Source organism: Anomalospiza imberbis, chromosome 18 (assembly GCF_031753505.1).
Source record: "Anomalospiza imberbis isolate Cuckoo-Finch-1a 21T00152 chromosome 18, ASM3175350v1, whole genome shotgun sequence".
In the NCBI taxonomy this organism is placed as follows: domain Eukaryota; kingdom Metazoa; phylum Chordata; class Aves; order Passeriformes; family Viduidae; genus Anomalospiza; species Anomalospiza imberbis.
Window position 1 is genome coordinate 5160641 of NC_089698.1, and position 19832 is coordinate 5180472.

A 19832-nucleotide genomic window follows, 5' to 3' on the forward strand; every position below is an offset into this window, starting at 1 on the left:
ATAAAAACAAGAGGATGAGAACCTCCTCCAGTTCTGCAAAAACTTGTACTATGCAGTGGCCAATTTGAGGAACTGGTCTCCAGGGGAGGGAGAAGCTGAAGCACAGGGAGGAAGAATTCCCTCTGATGGAAATAGTGACAGGAACCAGCTCTGTGTTTTGGAGGGGGGGAACCCCCATGTCAAAGGGGGCAATAGCAGGACCCCAGAGCCAGCAAGCCACTGGGGCAGGGGCAGCAAGGGTCACAGAGCACACTGAGCTCAGCCAGTCTTCACTGCCTTCCCTTCACTGCTTTTTGGCAAAGCTGTTTCCAATATTGGAATTGAATGCTTAACTGTTACACTGATGGAATAAATTAGACTGAACCTTTTATCCCGAAATCTTCTCCATAAGAAAGAGACATCTGAGGGCTCTGGCAAGCTGACAGGTATTCCCTTCCCTGGGGGCTGGCAGGGGGGTCACAGATGTCCCTGGCTGACGCCAGCCAGAGCAGGGTATCCGCGTTCCAGCACTCCAGCGCGTCCCTGGCCAGTGGGATGGGCTGACCTGGCATGGGCACGGCCCAGCTGCAGGAGGGATCGCCCTTGGCAAGGGATCAGTAGCATTTCTCTGGCAAGTGCCAGCGCGATGGAAGCAGCCTGTGAGGCGCTGCGCCCGCCTTGCTCCGCAACAAGAATTAGCCAGATGATTCCTCTGGCTCCCAGGGTGTCCTGGCCACACAGAGGTGCAGCATCGGGCAGGAGCTCTGCTCCAGAACTCCCAGGACATTCTGCCATGTCCTTACCACAGTGCAGGGTTGAGCCAGGCTGGATCGCAGACCAGCCTGGCTAGTCCAGAACAATGTGCTGCACTGGTGTCAAAATCCCCTGGCAAGCTGCCATGCCATGGCCTTGTTTTATATTCAAAGGTAGATGCGCCAGTGCCGAAGCTAAAAAACTCCAACTATTCAAATTAGCAATCAGCACCAGTGATTGCCCTCCCATCCCGTCCCTGTGCTGAAACAGGAGCTCCAGTCCCTGCACACAACCACTGAACACATGCTCAGCATCTGATTCCGAAGAAGGCTTCGGCACCATGAAAAGAACACGGAGAAGGTACGGCAGAGTGGGAGCTGCCATCTGGGCTTGCATCTGCGCGTTTGCCAAGGCGCAGATGGAGGATCCTTTTCTCTGACTCAGATTTGGCCCTGGAAACTGGGGGATGATGGAATGAAGAAGCAGCTCTGCCTGGAGCCTGGTCACTCTTTGGGACTCAACATTAATGCCAAGTCTGTGAGGCTCCTGTGACCAACACTGGGGGAGGTGCCAGGTCAGGGTCAGCTGTGGGGACAGTGGCTGGTGACATGGCCCCTCTGCCAGCACTAGAAGTGGTGCCATGGTTGCTGGATGGGAAGACACCCCACCATGAGTGACCTGCCACTGGCAGCCAGCACTTCACCATCAGCTAAAGATACTGTGGTGTGTCTGCACCATACAGTGACTTCCTCACCTTCAAGAAGCTCAGGGCTCTCTTGAGTCCATGGAGTGACACCTGGCTTCCACGTGACACAGAAAACAAGAACGTGTCTGACTGGGAAGAACAAGGATATTGTAGGAATAAGGAAAGTTGGTGCCACTGGCAGGAGGAGCTTGGACTCTGAAGATGAAATAAGGAGGGGAGGTCATTGCTACAAGCAGTGAGGCCTTTTCTCCAGGTCAAGGGCTGGAGCCAAGCTATGGACGGAATGTACATGTGCTGTAGCAGGGGAGATCTGGGCAGGAGCCAAACCTGTCTTAAAACACATATAGAAAATAACAACGGCATGAAAACACTTGCAAGTTCTCCTTTCCTTCTCCAAGGATGACATTCTTGGCTCTCCTTCTTTAAGTTACACATTACCTAAATTCCTCCTGTTTCTCCTGTTTCCCATCCATCCCCAATCAGGTTGGGATCTGGGGGTCCTTTCCTAAAGTTATTCCTTGACACCAAAGAGAAACAGTTCTGAAGTGGAAAAGGATGAGAGATGGTGGAGGGGCAGCCCAGGAAGTGTGGGCAAGGGCTGCTGCAGACACCAGTGCCCACAGGGCTCAGCACCCCAAGGCTCAGCACTCCCCTCCACCGAGGGGCCCTGGTGCTGTTCAGCGATACCCAGCAACCACTGGAGTTGCCTCAGTGTCTCCTTTGCCCCGTCAGCAAGAGGCAGAGCAGGAACAGCTCTGAGAGGACAGTGGCAGAACATTTTTTGGTGAACCATGCAGTACCAAGGGGCTATCCAGTGCTCAGTAATTCCACAAACACATAGGATCATTCCTTGGCACAGGAAGGTGCATGTTTGCCTCCGAGTTCCACGCCTGCTGTTCCAGCATGTGGCTTGGTGGGTGTGGTGACTCCCCAGCAAGAGAAGGACTTGCTGGCCTCCCTCTCCCTGCTGAACTCTCAGGGGTCCTGTTTGCTCCTTCAGAGCTCATTCCTCAGTGGAATGAACCCACCACACCCAACCCACAGAATCCTCAGCACCAAAAAGGCAATTCCAAATGTAAAGCCTTGGGGAGGCAGAAGCCTGAACAGCCAGATCAGTAGCAGACGGGGAATAGTGACACAAATTGGAGAGAGTTTGAGCCCTTGTGGCGCTGGGCTGGATTGAGGCAGCACTCAGTCCCCAGGCAAAGAGCAATGTATTTGCTGGACCACGTGCTTGGGGAGCTGGGAATGCCTCACTCAGCCAAGCAAAGCTGCAGCACCTTGACACATGTCCTGTACCCACTGCATTTTGTGAGTCTAATTAAGTGCAGGAGCAGAAATGGTGGAGCACAACAGAGTACTTGGAGGCTGGCTGTCCACAAAAGCTTCCTCAGAGCCGGATTGTTCAGATGAAGGAATGATCTCATGAGCAGATGGGAGAAAGGCTTTGCTTGTTCCACAGAAATCTGGGCTAGAGCAGAGATGAGGAAACGCAGCACAGAAAACCATTGTGCTGGAGTGTGAGAATGGAGCCAGCAGCCGAGGGGGGAAGGTGTCAGGGGGTGTCTACTCTCAGCAGCAGCCACGGGAGCATCCAGGCAGCCGACACAAGCCTCTGACTCGGCTGTGAATCTGGCACCAGCACTCAGAGAGGGAATGGGGGAACTCCGCTGGGCACTGCGTCCACTCGGTGACAAGTGCTGGCAAAGGAGAGTGGCAGAGGTGCCACCTCCTGCACCACAGGACACACTCCTGAGGGGCTCAGGGACACCGCCGAGCCCAGACAGGGTGAGAGATATTTGCAGACAGCAAAACTTGGGGGTTTTTCTTCTTTTAAATAAGGTTAATTATTTATTCATGCACAAAACACAGGTTATTGTTTGCTAAACAAATCTGTGCACCAGTCTGTGTGCAGCTCTCTGTACATGCCAAACGCCCAGTTTCTGAACAAATTGTGCCTCTGTTGGTCCAGAACTCTCTCATGTGCTGGGATGGGCTTGTTGTGGGCCCTCAGCGGGGTCAGATCCATCCCAAGAGGGCTGTGGGAGAGGAGAATTCACTGTGGAGGGAAGAGATACACACCAGGGCTGGGTAGGAGCAAGGAGCTGCCAGTGTGTCACAGGCACCACCATCCAGCAATGCCCAGGACCCAGCCCAGGCAGCAGCGATGGAGCACCCAGGGAGGGCTCAGCTGCTCCAGCTCCATCCAATCCCATCCATGGAACCATCTCAGAAACACACTCAGGAACACCAGCGTCTCTGCAGCAGCCCAGGCACAGAAGTAACGCCTCGCAGGGCTTTGTTATCACACCATGCGGTTAAATGTCCTAAGCAATCTTTTTTTAAGGAAAACAAGTCTTTAGAAACAGAGGTGACCCCAGAAGCGATAAGTGAAGAGGTGCACCTGAAAGTCTGTTATCAGCTATTTGTGCCTGGCTCTGCCTCAGATTTCTCATTTCGATGTGACGGCAGCTGAAAATTGGATAGATACTGGCTTCACCTCAAACAAGACTTTCTCTTTTTGTCTTCAAGGGCAACTTAAGTGCTTTACCCTCTGAGGTCGGAGAGAATCGCAGGATGCTGGAAAAGGAGCGTTCTGGAGCGGGAACCACAGTGCTGCTCTGCAGCACAGTTTGATAATTAAACTCCATGGTGGAGGAAGCGTGAGGGAGGCTGGGAAAGCACATGTTTGCTCTTAACATCAGGTGCTGATGAGGTTTTCCTCACAAACAAAAAGCAGGTTGAATTTCCAGCACGAATGACTCCTCTCAAGACATTTTCTGCCATCAGCACTGCCTCCAGCCCAGGTCCCACATCCCAGGGGGACCCAGCTCAGGGAGATGCTGGTGGAGCTGGCTCTGGCACCACTGAGGGTTGTCCTGAAGAGACACATGACAGGAAAGGGAAGGGAAGGGGAGGCAAAGGGCAGAGGATCACTGGGGTCTCAGCCTGAGAGCAAATTCCTCCATCCATGACAGCACAAATCATGAGGAATAAACAGAGCCCATTCCATCCCCAGTGCAAGGAGAGAGGACAGAAAAGGCACAATTGGGATGCTGGGGTGAGAGGACAGAACTCCTTCTACAGAAACAAGGCTCTGAGAAAGGTTCCAAAGGAGAGGCAGAGACCAATAGAAGTTCAGTCTGACACAAGGAAATGGAGGGAAAGCGAGTTCCTGAGACCAAGCAGAACTGGTAATGCTGTGATTCTGCTCAGACTGTCCATCCCCTGGAAGAGGGTGTGACAACCTGAGCAGTTGGAGAGCTCTCCCACTACCAAAACACCTGCATCTTACCTTAATCTTGAGCAGCATACATCACACGGGCTTCCCAGCATCCAGTGACAACCAGTCCACTGAAATCTTCTTTCCCCCATCTTGACTCAAGCTCTGCAGCACAAGTGCAGATTCTGAATCAATACATTTCTTCAGTCAATGTTTTTGTCTGTTTTTCCCTATAAACACTCATCCAATGCAACGTGTGAAACGCAGATGTGCTGAGTGGGAAAGCTGAGTCTTTCAGACTCATCCCGTGCCAGCATCACCAGTGAAGCCTTCCTGGGAGCACAGCTGGGGAGCAATGCCATTACAGATGTGCTCTGCTGAGGGATCCCTGTGCTTCCTGGGCAGAGGAATCCCATCAAAGCCAAGTAAATCCCTAAAGCTTTGGGTTTGCTCCATTCAGGCACATAATTCTGCCTGGATCCAGGACTGCAACTGGGAAATGTGTGTGGATCCTGCAGCTGGAGGGAGAGAATCCCATCTGGAGAATTCTGGTGCTGCCAGATAGATTGGGGGTGAGATGCATGCATAGAGCTGGGCTGGATACCCACATGTCCTGCCCCAGGACAGCCCCAGCACACTTGGCAGCAGCCTCTGAATTGCTGGGAGACCTCAGTTCCCTGAAAGCCAAACCAGGAGCAGAGACATGACCTCGCTCACCCTGTCACCTGAGCAGGGGATGCAGGAGGGAAAACCCCAAGACCCAGCCCTGCAGCACTGGCCCAAATTCTCCCTGTTCCAGGAAAACAGTTCCCTCTCTGCCAGCAATGTCCTCCTCCCCAGAAGCCACCAAGCCCCCTCCCCTTGCAGCACCTGAGGCACCATCCATGTTCACTGTGCAGACGAGGTCTGAGCAGCACTTCAGGATCTGCAGGAATGTTTTCCAAACAAATGCTGAGCTTCACAAACTCAGCCCAGCTCTGCTGTTTCCCACGAGACCCATTTCAAACCAGACCAAAGCCCCCTGGTGCCACTTCCCTTTATAATGAGTTGTCTATTTTTTCTGATACTTCGGTGGGAATTTTTTCCCTTTAATACCAACAGCTGACACATTATGAGTAAAAGGAAGAGTTCACAGAATAAACTTCAGTGCATTAATTATTGAGGGATATAATCCAAATTTATTTAATGAATTAATAATAAGTCATAGGGGTATTTTAATAATGAAATACTTCTAGTTGTGTTTCAATAATTATGGCTGGCTTTCATAATTACACTGCTGCAGTGAAAATAAAATCAAAATCAATTAGGTGGTAGCAATTCTGTCCCAGGAGTTCCCTGTGCAACTCTATCTAGATCAGGTTTAAAGGGACACAACGAAAATCAATGCTGGTTTAAATTTCCAGCGTGCAACTCGTTCTGTGCTTCACCGTTGGAAGCAGTCAGGGCTTCCCTGTGTGCAGCCACTTCAAGAGATCAGGACTGGGTCTCCTTAGGAGAATCCGGGAGCAGAGCTCTCAAAAACCATTTCCTTTTAAAGAAAAGTGCCATCTTGTCCTAGCCATTGATTCCAGGAACTAAAGCTGGAATTCTGCTGGGGCCATCACCCTCTGACTCTGGTGAGTGCCAAGAGCCCAGGCACTGAGAGAGCTGAAGATACCCCAGCGCTTGTTCCCCACACCAGTTGTGTTTGTTTAGAGATAACACTGCCAGAGCATTTTTCCAGAAAGGCAGACAAAATGTTGCTAATTCCCTCCCATTCCAGGGATCCTTTATCCCACCCTCCAGCTCAGCTGAACTCAGAAAGCAGCTGGGTTTCTTTAACCTTTTTCATCTCAAGAAAGTGTTTGGAACTGGGAAGAACTCCCTATTCAGCTTGTTGAGTCAAATTGTCACTTCCAGCAGCTGGGATCCTTCCCAGGGGCTGCAGAGCCTCGCAGCTGGGCAGGCAGGAAGGCAGAGCCTTTGCTGTGGAGCTCTGGAGAAACCTCCTGCTTCCCCCAGCACCTGGATCCCCGCCTGGCAGGCAGCTGGGATCCCAGCTCTCCCTCAGGGTAGGTGACACCCGTGTCCCCATAAGCCAGCTGTGGGATGGAGATAGGCTCCAACACCAGCACCTCCCAGCACAGCTGGAACCTCAGGATGTGCCAACAGAGACAACACCAAGCCCCCGAGCAGCACCACCTCACTGGGGGACTTTGGCACAGACAGAGCAAACCAAGAAAGTGGGGAAAGTGACCAGGAAAAGGCTGGGCACGCTGCTGCTTGCATTTTGGGGGGATTTCTGAGTGGCCACGCTCAGGTGAGCCTCTCCTAACTAGGAGTTGACTTAGCGCCACTGCAGATTGAGTTGAGCTCACCACAGAGCCTGCCGCCTCCCCCTCCCAACCAGCAGCATCCAAACCTCTCTCTCTTGGCAGCTGCAAGTCTTGTTCACAGTTCTCACATCTTTGAACATCTGGCTGCTCATCACAGAGGGCTTTGGAAAAACATCCTATTCCCCAAAAGACACTGCAGCCAGCATTCTCCAGGCAGTGGTTTCTGGGGGTCTCAGACAAGAACAACCCAAAAGCAACAGAGTAGCATGGGGCTGGCCCAAAACAGGAAAGGACAAAGATTTTCAGCATCAAAAGATTAAGAGCCTTATACAGAAAAGGGAAAATTCAAGTACAGCATTAAGGGCAAAGTATTCACAAGCAAGAAGTCAGTCAGACAGTATTTATCCAGAGGGATGTCGTCACCAGAGGCTTGAGCGCAAACAAGATGTGACACATGGAGAAGGAGGGACGAGGGGCTACAGTGCTGGTGTGAAAAATGGGTTTGTGCCTGAGGAAATGTTCAGCAGTGCTGGGGACACTGTGGGTGCTTCTCCCTGACACCCAAGACATTCCTGCTCTGCTCCAGCAGTGCTACAGCTTTGGCTCCCAGGAAAAGCAGATGTGGCTTCACTGGAAATAATTATTGGCACCTTGGTATTTGTGCCCTGTGGAATTTAAGGAGTGACCAGAGTTGCCTGTGAGGAGATCACTGCCCTGCAATCATGTATCCAGGATGCAAATTCCCATCACATGCAGAACCACCACAGCTCTGCACCTCGGTGCCACCGCAATGCTGCTGGGACAGTCCATGTTTTGGATTTTACATGGAATGTAAACACTGTGCTCAATGGCAGGGATCATTGTGGGGCAAATGCCCCTGATTCTGTCCTCCAAACACCTCCAAACAGGTCACCCTTGCTCTGCAGCAGCACTGGCAGCTTGGAGCTCCTGGCAGCAAGAGGGTTGAATTTAATCCTGGGAGAAAATGCATAAGAAGTCAACTCAAACCACCTTACACTCAGGGCTTTGCCATTGCTTCCACACCTCAGAGGATCCAAAACATTCACATTGAAGAACTCGCATATTTTGCACAAAAAGAATGGATAGTTAAGTAAAAATGGGCCCAAATCCCCGAGCTTGTATTCGTTACCTAGAGAACAGTCCCTTGGCTTACATTCCAATGCCATTGGTTATTCCTTCCCCCTGCCCTGCTTTGAACTGCTGCTCAAACCGTGCGGACTGTCCTCTAAATTACCCAGTGCTCCTTCTGACTCCTTAATTAACTCCAAGTCCCAAAAGATGATCCAGAGCAGGAGCACACCCCACAAACAGCCTGCAGCTGCACATTCTCACACACTCATCCAGCCAACAGGACATGGCTGCAAGGTGAAACCTGGTGTGAAGGCTCCTGCCCCAAACCAAACCCAAGGATGTTCAGCACGTGGAGTCAGCCCAGGAAATGGGAAATATTTCTGTTTGTGCAGCAGCAGCACTGGATACCCATGGGAGCTCCCACAGCGTGGGATTGGGGTGTCAGGGAGACACAGCACAGCCCCCAGCTCCCCCAAAATCACACAGGCAGCTCAGACCCAGCTGCAGAAGGACAGGCAGGGGAAGACTGTCCTATTTTTCCTATGGGACAACATTACTCCTCAAAACATCAGCTGCTTCTCTTTGAGTGCAGTTTGCATGGAAAGCAGAATTCCGGTTGAACGTAGCAGTCCTTCACAGTGAGAGTTGTTTGGTGCTGAAGCAAAGGCTGTGGATTCTCCATCCCTGAAAATAGTCACAACTCACCTGGAAAAAAGGCCCAGGACATCCTGCTCGAGCTGTGAAGTCAGACCTGACTTCAAAGCCAGCCCTCCTTTGAGCAGGAGGATGCATTTCACCTAGGATACAGGATGCCACCTGCAAGCAAGAGCCTGTGTGGGTGGTGGGTCCTCTGAAGGCACCAGCTCTGCTCCTCCATCACTCAGGAAGGGGTCCATGTACAGATAATTGATGCATTTTTAACTTGCAAATGCGGCACAAACTTCCCTCAGGAACATCTAATTCACATTTTAAGTAACAAAAGGGTTCAAATCCCTTTCTTGCCTATTTAGTCATGCTGCATTTGGTAGAAGTGAGATGAAATGCTCAGCTCAGGGAAGATCAGAGAGAAATTGTATGATTTCCACATTATAGGATAATTCCACGGCTGACTTACCCAAATGTGCAAGATGAGACGCCACACTCAGACAACGTTCACCATGCTGAGCTGAACTCTGGGTCTCAGAGTCAAAGGAGAAGAGAGCAAGCAGGAGGAGCAGGATTAGCAGAAGAATAACAGACGGGGCCTTGGAGCATCGGGGCACAGAGGAGAGCAGTGAGGAGGTGCTGTTTGCAGGAGCCTGGCTGCAGTACCAGCAGAGAGGAATGCTTCAGAGGAACGAGAGGGACCTGGCCAGGTCTGAACGCCTCCAAGGTGAGCTCACACCTGTGGAGTGCCCTCTCATCCCTCCCACCCACACCACCTCTGCTCCCCTCCACCCTCAGCTGCTGGTAGGGGGTCTCTGCCTCTGAGCATCACCCTCGGTGCAGGTGGAAGCTGGCAGAGGGAGGCAGCCCAGCTGCAGCCCCCTGGCAGCCACCTCTTTGTATCTCAAGTTATTTATTTTTAAGCATCTGGGCCTCTGCACTGAGGCAGATGCTGTCACTGTCCCAGTCAGAACCTCCTGACCAGCACTCGAGGGCTTTACCTGCTTCATGAGGCCTGGACACTGCCTTTCCTTACCACCCTTTTCCTTTTGTTGATCAAACCAAATTTTATCTCAGAGTAGAGCATCTTTCCGGAACAGAAGGCTCAAATGCTTCATCCTGACATAGCTGAAAGCAAGCCTTTGTTTTGCCAAAAATACCCCTTTCACTTTTCATTTTGTCCCGCTAGTCACCAGATTAAATCCACATTAAAAAATATTGTCACTCATCCCAGAAGTACATTTTTTGGAAAGCAAAGCGTTTGTTACAAGAAGCATCATCCTGCTCTCCCAGTCCACCACAAGCACACGGGGAGGGGAGCAGGAGCCTCTCACAGTGAGCACAGCTCTGCCTGTCCCAGGCAGGGCCAGCCCTAATGAACCTTCCCAACCTCACCACGTTTATCTCACCCCTGTTACTGGTGGCTGTGTGTTTGTTTCAGCTGTGCTCCCATGGTTCCCAATCTCTCGGAGGTTCCTGCAGCCCCCACCTGCCTGAGCTGATGCTCCAGCCAGAGGCTGCCCAGTGCCCAGCCCAGCCCTTCAGGAAGCACTTTTCCACCTGGCTGTGCACAGGCAGAGAGCACAGGGTGAGGGTTTGGTCCCATGGAGCTCCTGGCTGGGGACTGTCCCTGCCATTGGCCATCCACCTCCAAAGCTGCTGCACATAGACACCCGCGGCCACTTATCTTGCAGCCCAGTGCAATTTAATTATCAACTTGGAAGCTCTCCAGCAAAGCATAAAAAGTCAACCCACTGCAGTTGTTTAGGTGTATCATTGCCCTGCTAATTGAGTTTGATGGGAATTTCAAGAGGACTTTATGATATTTTCCTTCATTGCTGTTATGTTTAAGTCTTCCTCATTCTCTGAGTTGCTGAAGGCAGAGGAGGGGTAGGAGAGAGACCTCCCTTCATCCCCAGACTAGAAGTAGTGGATAATGTACAGGGAGACGGCTCCTTACTGAGCCATATCTCTCTTTCTGAGAGACAATTCCCTTTTGAGGAACGCTGCTGTGGACATCAACTCCTGCCAAACTACAATAACCATTTGTGCCTGTGAACGGGGATTTCCACCAGAGCCAGACACTGAGACCAGCCTCAGTCACGCCATGGAGCCAGAGGATGTGACAAACTGTTCACAGCCATGTCCTGCCTCGCCCCAAATCATTTCACCTCCAGAGAAAACCCACCCTGCCATGGCATTCTGCTCCAGACCCAAGGCCCCAGCTGTAACCAGAGAGCCCAGATCTCTATCTCCATGAGCTGGGGGCCATGGGAATCAGGAGCAGAAAGGGTGCTTGGGGAGCTGGCACTGCTCCCACTGTGCCAGCATGGCCAGGATGTGCCACATGGCACTGTGGAGTTGGCTCCCAGTACGGGGCATCCCCTGGGAAAGGGCAGGAGGGGGTTCTGGAAAGCGAGTCTGTGACACACAGAGTCTGTGAATATTCTCCATTCTTTGGTTGTTATTTAAACTCTTAAGGTGCAGTCAGGCTAAAAAGGATAAATAGAATCACTGAATTTGTACACAAAGCCCCCCAGTGCCTCTGCCCAGCCCCCAGGAGTCAGTGCAGAGGGTTTCATTGACCAAAAGTCTCAGCAGCCAGCGACATGCCAGTGAGGCCAACAGGACCAACAAGGACGGGGGGGGAATGGTGTCACTGAGAACCCCACAGGCAGAAACTACAGCTGAGAAGCTGCTTAAACAGGCTCTGCTCAGAGACACCTGCACTTTGCTTCAGGGGAGGTCCCCAGAAGCCAGTTCTCACCTCAGGCTTTATCCCTGTGTCACCCTCCGGAGCCTCCTCTCTAAATCCAACAGCCTGCTGCAAATGCAGGCAGCAACAAAGGAAAGGAAAGCATAAAACCAACACCAGGCTCTTCCTGGTGGGAGGTTTCCTGAGTGGCCACAGCGAGGCGAGGCTGGCACACGGCAGCTCAGCCCCGGGCAGCGCCGGGCTGGCAGCGAGCAGCCCCTGACCTGCATCCCGCCTCTGCTGCCCAGGCACTCACGTTGAGTCTGTTTTGCAGCCAAACACGGCAAAGTTTTGGATCTTCCCAGCTGTCAGCATTGGTTCTGGATTTGCACTGCTCACCCAGGGCTCTGACAGCCTCACCCACGTGCCAGGAGCCAGGAGCAGCAGCTGGTGCTGCATCCCTGCCCGTGCTCGGCTGCTGGGCCCGGGCACGGCGCCAGGCTGATGAGATCCACCATGATGTCTGCTCTCCAGCCACACCAGCTCCCAGACACGGGGGAAGAGACACTTTTCTTCTCACATCAGGAGCGGTGGCAGCAGCACGCGTAATCCGCGCTGGCACCAGATTCTCCATTTCGTGTTTGAATGATGCTGCCACAAACATTTATTGTCACAAAAGAGGTTATTCAAACATGAGCAATTAGGCAACTATATTAGCATATTTTTCATTGTAATATTACAACAAAGGGTATATTCCTCCCAGTGAATGTATTTATAGGCTTTCGGAGCTAATATTTGTTTAAATGATTAATATGTTTTTCAAATACATGTGACAAGTGTGGCAGAAATATTTTTATCTCCACAAACAATGTTCTGAAAGGCAAGAGCTCAGAGTCTCCGAGAGGGCTGTTTTCCAGGTTCAACAGAGTTTTTCAAGACATCCAAGTTACATTTTTATCATAATGAATTCCAAGAGAAGGCCTTCTTCTGAGGAATGTTTAGAAATAAGCTGAGGCTTCATGGCCTCCACCCTAGCCAGTACCTTTCTGTACAGCACCTTTCCAAAGAGCCCCTGGATTCTCCTCACAGTCAGGTCACCATTTCCATCCACAGTGTGTCCCTTACACTTAATGAGAAAATCCCAAAGAGTGGATGGTTTGAAGCAAGGCTCAGAGCAAAAGTGTGTTGAGTTTTTAACCAACACTCCCCTTTACTGAACATCTTCACACAAAGGGTCACAGGATTTTAATCACAATTCTGGAGCGTGGGTGGTTTGAGTCAATTTCCAGAGTTCCATGTTCCCTTTTCTGATCACCCCATGGACAAGCACATCCTTCGAGTCTGAGTGATCTGTGAACTCACTCACTCTGGCTTTTCTTAAAAAGCAAGAGAAAAACACAGAGATAAGTAAATTCAAAAAGGTTAATATTGACATGTCTGGAGCTGAGGGGTTCTGGTTGGAGGGAGCAGAGCTGCGGGTGATGCTGCCAAACCCCTGGACCAGACACCAGCAGGGACCCTCTCACTGCCCTGCCTGGAGGAGTGAGCTGGTCTCTACCACCCAATCCCTCCTGATCTGGAATTTCCTCCTAATTAATTTCTATCAAAATCGATCAGACCCTGTTCCTGGGGTTTGAGTGAGAAGGGGCAGGGCTGGGACAGGGCATTATGAAGTACTGCTGTTCATTTAGCACCCAGCACAAATGCGTGGAGAAGTTGTAATAAGCCTCCAAATACCAGCAGGTCCCAGAGCAGCACCTTGATGATGCTATCAGTGCCCTGACCTGTCTGCCTCATCATCCTCACCCTGCTGGGCTGAGGCACAATGGTTTTGGGGGCCCAACAGCTCTGGCAAACCCATGTGGGACAGCAGCCTCAAGTATCTGAAGTGTCTTTCCAGACATTAAAAACCACAGGGCTTTCTCCTCTGACAATCTTCATGTCCTCAGCAGCTTTCTGGAGCTGGCAGAATAAAGTGACATTAACAGAGGAGTATGAGATGCCTGTGATCGATGCCGTGGCTGAAATATCGGCCTGGGGTTTTTCTGCCTGTTCAAATCCTCCTTCCCTTTTAAACAACAACTGAGTTATTTACATTGTACTCAGCTGCGCAAGGAAGTGGAGTCTGAAGAGGAATATATTAACAGCACCTGTGGAACCGAAATAGCCATCATCTGCAGGGGAAGTGGCTGCGGGCTCCAGCCTCGTGTCTCTGGGAACGGCGAGCGGAAACTGCTGCGGGCTGGGAGCCGGTCCCGCTCCGGGGGATGAACGGCTGAGGCAGCTCAGCAGTGACAGCAGAGGGGCACATGGGCAGCTGGGGCAGCTCTCCAGTGACAAACCAGGGCTCCCAGGCTGGACGCTGCAGGTGACATGCTCTGTCCCACGCTCGAACCAAACCCTGCCATGGACAGGCATTTGCTCTTCTTTGAAGCACAGATTTAACCTGCTCAGACCCCAAGCTCCCACCAGGTCCTCCTGACACGCCGGGCAACAGCTCTGGCAGGTCCAGCCAAGTCTGACCTCCAGTGCTGTTGGTGCCAGCAAATCCCCCACTTCTGCATGGATGGCTGACACTGAACTCGACAGCATTGGTGGCACAGGGGACACTGCTCTGTCCTTCCCAGAATGGCTCCACAAGGCCTGGCCTGCAGCCAGTGCTGTCAATATCTCTGCAATTCAGAGAGTTTAAAGGACTTTTCAGGCAGGGTCCTTCTCACAGCATACTCTGACAGCTCCCTGAACCACCACAATGCTCTTAGTGGTAGAAACCCCCAGCTTGGGCAGGTCTCTGGAGGACACAGCTCTGGCAGAGTAATTCATCCCTCTCTAGAGAAGAGGAACCTCTTAGCAGCAGAAGCTGAGACATGAGGTGATGGCTGCCCCATCCCTGGAAGTGTTCAAGGTCAGGTTGGACAGGGCTTGGAGCAACCTGGGATAGTGGAAAGTGTTGCAGTCTATGGCAAGGGGTTGGAACTGGATGGGCTTTTAGGACCCTTCACACAAACCCTTCTGTGATTCTGTACTGGCACTGGTGAGTGGCTCCTGTCCCTGTCTGAGCACCTGCCCCTTCCAGTCCTCCCCAGCCTCAGCTCCCAGAGATCCCCTTGCAAAAATCAGCTGCAAACCTTGACAAAATCTGAACAGCAACTGACACCTTGCAGCCATGCTGGAAGTGTGGCTTTCCACCACTGCTGCTATTGCAGGGAGAGTAAATTCACAGACAAATCTATGACCCCGGATTCTTTTAAAAATTCTCCAAACAGAGCCTTAGAAATGCATGGCTTTGCTCAAGATAGCCCTGTTTGTATTGGTATGAGGCCAAAATCCATGAAAAATAGCATGCATGCCAAAAAAATCAATTTTATATAATAAATACAGATCATTTGGATGTTTCTTGCCAAAAACAATGCAAACATATACATCCTTCATGATTCTTATCAGAGCACAGCTGAATCTTTAATACACTCTGCAGACAGGCTACTCAAAGGCAAGAACACACTGCTCAATGGTTAGAGTTTCCTCATGTCCATCCCTTGCAATGGCTTTAATGGTCAAAAGTGTGAAATTCAGTTAAATGCAAACATTAATAAACCAAACCCCAAAGACTCTTCTAAGTAAAACCCTATTTTTAACAAAGAATAGGGGCTGGAGTAAAAAATAAATATATTTGGCAGCACTAGAATTGCTTTATGGTGCTGCAGAAATGTTTACCAAGGAGTAGCTGCTCTGAGCTCCACGTTCCCAACAATCTCATATGTTTAGGGTCCACAAGTGTGTCAGGGCACTCAGCAGAATCCAACACCGTTTCCTGGAACACAAACGTGTTGCAGCAAATGGTTTAAATTCTCCATTACAACCTAGGTGGAATAAATAAAATATTCCATCTGCCTAATGTGACATGCAGATCAGACCCCTGTGGGTAATCCCAGAGTTTGCAAAGGTGCATATGGGATGCTCCAGCAAATTTAATAAATGTAAAGGAGGTTGTTTTATTTTTTAAAATAACCTTTATGTTATCCTTGCTGTAAATTATGTAAGAGGATGCTATCGGAAATGTGACACACGTGCTGCACACGCTCACAGGGGAAAGGCAGCGCTCAGCCTGCCTGGCACTGCCGACAGGCTGCGGCTCACCCGCTGCGGCACCGGCGGGATGGGGACAGCAGGGACGGGATGGGACAGCAGGAATAGGGTGGGGACAGCAGGAATAGGATAGGGGCAGCAGGAATAGGATGGGGACAGCAGGAGCGGGATGGGGGCAGCAGGAATAGGGTGGGGGCAGCAGGAATAGGGTGGGGGCAGCAGGAGTGGGATGGGGCAGCAGGAATAGGGTGGGGGCAGCAGGGACGGGATGGGGACAGCAGGAATAGGATAGGGGCAGCAGGAATAGGATGGGGACAGCAGGAATAGGGTGATGGCAGCAGGAGTGGGATGGGGGCAGCAGGAATAGGGTGATGGCAGCAGGAGTGGGATGGGGGCAACAGGAATAGGGTGGGGGCAGCAGGAGTGGGATGGGGACAGCAGGAATAGGATAGGGGCAGCAGGAATAGGATGGGGACAGCAGGAATAGGGTGATGGCAGCAGGAGTGGGATGGGGGCAGCAGGAATAGGGTGATGGCAGCAGGAGTGGGATGGGGGCAACAGGAATAGGGTGGGGGCAGCAGGAGTGGGATGGGGACAGCAGGAAAGGGATGAGGACAACAGGGATAGGATGGGGACAGCAGGAATAGGATGGGGACAGCAGGAATAGGATGGGGGCAGCAGGAACGGGATGGGCACCCTGGGCTCCCGGCGCTGCATGGACTGCACGTTCCCGCCTGCCTGCAGCAGACACTTTATTTGCCCTACAAAACACACTGTTCCCTCCCATGGCCGGTGTCTGTGGCAGAGACACAGCCCCCAAGGATGGCTGAGCTGCTCGGTAAAGCCCCCAGGAAGTTGGAGAAATTCCTATTTTTAGTTTTCCCTCAGTGAAACATCGCTGGGGCCGTTGTTCACGTCGAACGCTGGCTGTGCCCTCCGAGAGTGGCATCACTCCCTTCCCCTCAGGTGGCCGATCCTGGTCCCAGGCTGTTGACACTCTCCCTGTCGCTGGAACCTGACATGCAGATGGAGACTGTGGCACACAGACCCCACACTGCTGTGCACCCACCACTGTCCCCCACCTGCTGTCCCCTCCAACACTGTCCCCACACCAGTCCCCCACCCACTGGCAGCCCCTTCTGTGCAAGCAGGGCAGGAAAAGCTGCTTGAACCCAGCTCTAGGGAATTTGAGGAGTTTTTTCCTCCTTTTTTAAAGCATTAGTTATAGTGGAGAGGCTGTGTTTCACAGCAAAGTTTGCAGGAACTATCAGGGAGTGTGGAACTGCTCATGGTGCTGCCTAATGAAGTGTGTTTGAAATATTGAAGTATATGATAAACCATTATGTAAATTAAATTCATTGATAGCTCTGCTATGAAATTGCTCTGGTAGCAGAATAGTAGATAAACATGGAGCTTAGAAGGTGTCATTTATTCATCCTTAAAATGGTTTCAAGTTTCTAGTGATTCATTATCATTCAGCAGAAAACAAAGAGATCATTCGTTTCACAACTAAACTCCAAGACAGGCTCTGGGATTTTGCAAAAGCCCATGCCAGGCTGAGGTGTTTCAGGTGCTCAGATTCTTCCAAACCTGGTCCTTCTCCCTTGCAGGTCCTGCCTTTGCCAGCTGAAAGGGAAAATTCACTTCAGGGTTGAGCAAACCCAGGAGGGACCGGAGGAGGAATGTGCAAAGAGGATAAAGAGCAAGACCAATAGATCCTGATGCTTCCCAACAATGGAAATGGCATTTGCTATGCTCCCATCACCCACTGCTCCACAGCCCTCCCAGCAAGGGCCGTGCAGCCTCAGGGTGGGTCAGTTTTTGTCTCCATGCAGGCACATGGGGAAGGCTGGGGCCAAGCCCATTCCTCTGTGGCCATGTCAGTTTGTACATTCACCACATCTGGAACAACCTGAATTGCAGGTAAAGATGTTCCTGCAGGGCTCTGCTGCAGAGCAAAGCCTTGGGGCATGGAGCAGGACATTCCACCAGAGATCCTGGGCAGAGTTGCTAGGGCCACAAGCAGGACATCACCACCAAGACCATCCACATGGCCCAACCACCCAGCACTGGCACAGCTGTCCCTGGCCATGGGAGAGGGGTGGACACGGTGTCCCCGTGGTGCAGGATGGACACGGTGTCCTGGCAGCACAGGGTGGGAGCAGAGCCGTGAGGGGTTAATGCTCCCGCAGCCGCCAGCCAAGCGTGCTGGGAAGGAGACAACCCGCTGCTCTGAAACTAATTTTACAGCTTAACTCCTATCAAATATCCTGGGCCCCCCTCAAAAACCCTCTTTGAGAGGAGTGCTCCTAACCCGTTGGAAAACCCGTGGCGTGTTTTGATTGGCAAGGTTTCTTCCAGACGGTGGGAGTTATAAATGAACATCTCAGCAGGGCCTGGAAAAGTCCGGCTCATTCTGCCAGCCCGAGACGGCGCGAGTGCCTCTCCACGGGGTCGGTCCCTCACTGGAGCCCCTCCATCCCATTACATAAGCCCCAAACAGGACATTACTGCATGTGTGTGAACAACTCGTGTTACAGGAACAGCAACTCCTATTCACCGGGAAAATTGCTGTAGCTCTCACAAGGCCCCTTTTCTCACAGCCTTTCGGCCTGGAGAGCCCGGGGAGCTGCCTGGGCAGGGACAAAGTCTGGCTCAAGCTGCTGCACCCACCACTCCTCGCTGGAATCTTCATGTGGAAGCAGGCTGTGAACCACAGGGGTCCTGCCTGACCACACAGCCCCTGCCTGTGGCTGTCCTGCTCCAGGCTGCACACCCCAGCATGACCCCCCGGAGCAACCAGCCCCTCCACTGAGAGCTGTGCCACCTCTCCATGCCAGTCCTACAGCCCTGTGGGCAGCCAGCCCACCCAGCCCACAGTGGGTCACTCCCAGGGACAGTCCCCGTGCTGACATGCAGCTAGCTGCCTGTTGGTTTTGCAGGGTGAACACTGGAGGTGGGGGCTGTGCTAGGCACTGGGTGTCCCTTGATGGATGGAGACTCAGCTGCTCCAGCACCAACCACCCCAGAATGATTTGCACCCGCCAATCCATGCCGTGCCTCCTTTCAGCCTCTGGAATTCAGTGGAAGCAGGGATGCAAGCCCATGCAAAGGTGTGCCCTGGCTCACAGAGAGGGGTATCTGGCTCCCAGGGCCTTACACACACACCAAGCATTGCTGCTCTCGGCCGGGGTTGCTGCACAGGACCACAAAATACCCCCATCACCTTGGTGCCTTCCCTGTCCCAACCCCAGTGTCCTGACCAAGCCAGGTGGCTGGAGGGCAGCTGCTGTGCCCTGACCTGTCCTGCTGTGCTGGTGCTTCCCAGGGCTCTGCCGATGTAGGGTGCCAGCAGCACTGGCCTGGTGACAGATTGCAGCCGTAAGTCACCGAATGCCACCAGCCCATGATGTGTTATTGCAATACATCACTGGCATGACGGGCGGCAGGACCACGGACCCAGCCCGTGCCCTTCATCAGGCATTTCATTCTCCAGTTCTCAGCTTCTCTGCTTTTCCCAGAAAATCAAGGCTGTGTTTACAGCACATGGGCTGGGAAGTTCCCCAGGTCACTCCATCAGCAGGCAGGGGAGTGGCAGCAGCCACTTTCCCAGCAGGAGCACAAGCCCCTCCGCATGATGAGCAGGTCAGGTTGTCCCTCTGGCTGTGACCTCTTCCCACAGTTTAAAAGTCAGCACTGGTTTATCGATCCTGCTTCCACCTTCCCTTCCACAGAGGATAGAGGGATGCCTTAAAGAGGTCGTTTCTGTTGTAAGACAAGTTATCCCCAAGTCCCACACCTTCAGCTGATCCCATCCTGCACCATCCCATGCTGCTTCCCACGTGCAGCATGTACCTGGCAGTTCAGATCCACTGCTCTGGACTCAGCCTGCAGCTGGGCAGGTGGTTCTGCACACCTGCAAAGCAGAGACCATCAAAAACTTTGTTCCTCTGGGCAAACTGAGCTATTCTCATCAGCAGCTGCTGCAGCCACTTCTGTCCTCATCCTTGGGACCACTTTGGCTCCTCAGGAGCTTTCCCTGCAGCCCCCCTCAGGGTCAGTACTCCCTGCTGGCCCTGGTGTGACTGTGACCACTGCACAAACTCCTCAGAGGCAAAACAGCTGCACAGGGCTCACGGGGTGAATCTGCAACTGCTTTGGAGAGGACTGAAAACATATCTCTCCACCTGGATTTCAGGTTGAATTCAGGCTGAATGCTCACTGTGAAAGAGCCCAGCTCCTGGTGTCATGCAGAGTGAAGAGGAAAGGCTGGTGCCATGCAGTAACAATTCAATTACTTGCTGGGGATGCTGGGGAGAGCTCTGCTCATTTTAATGC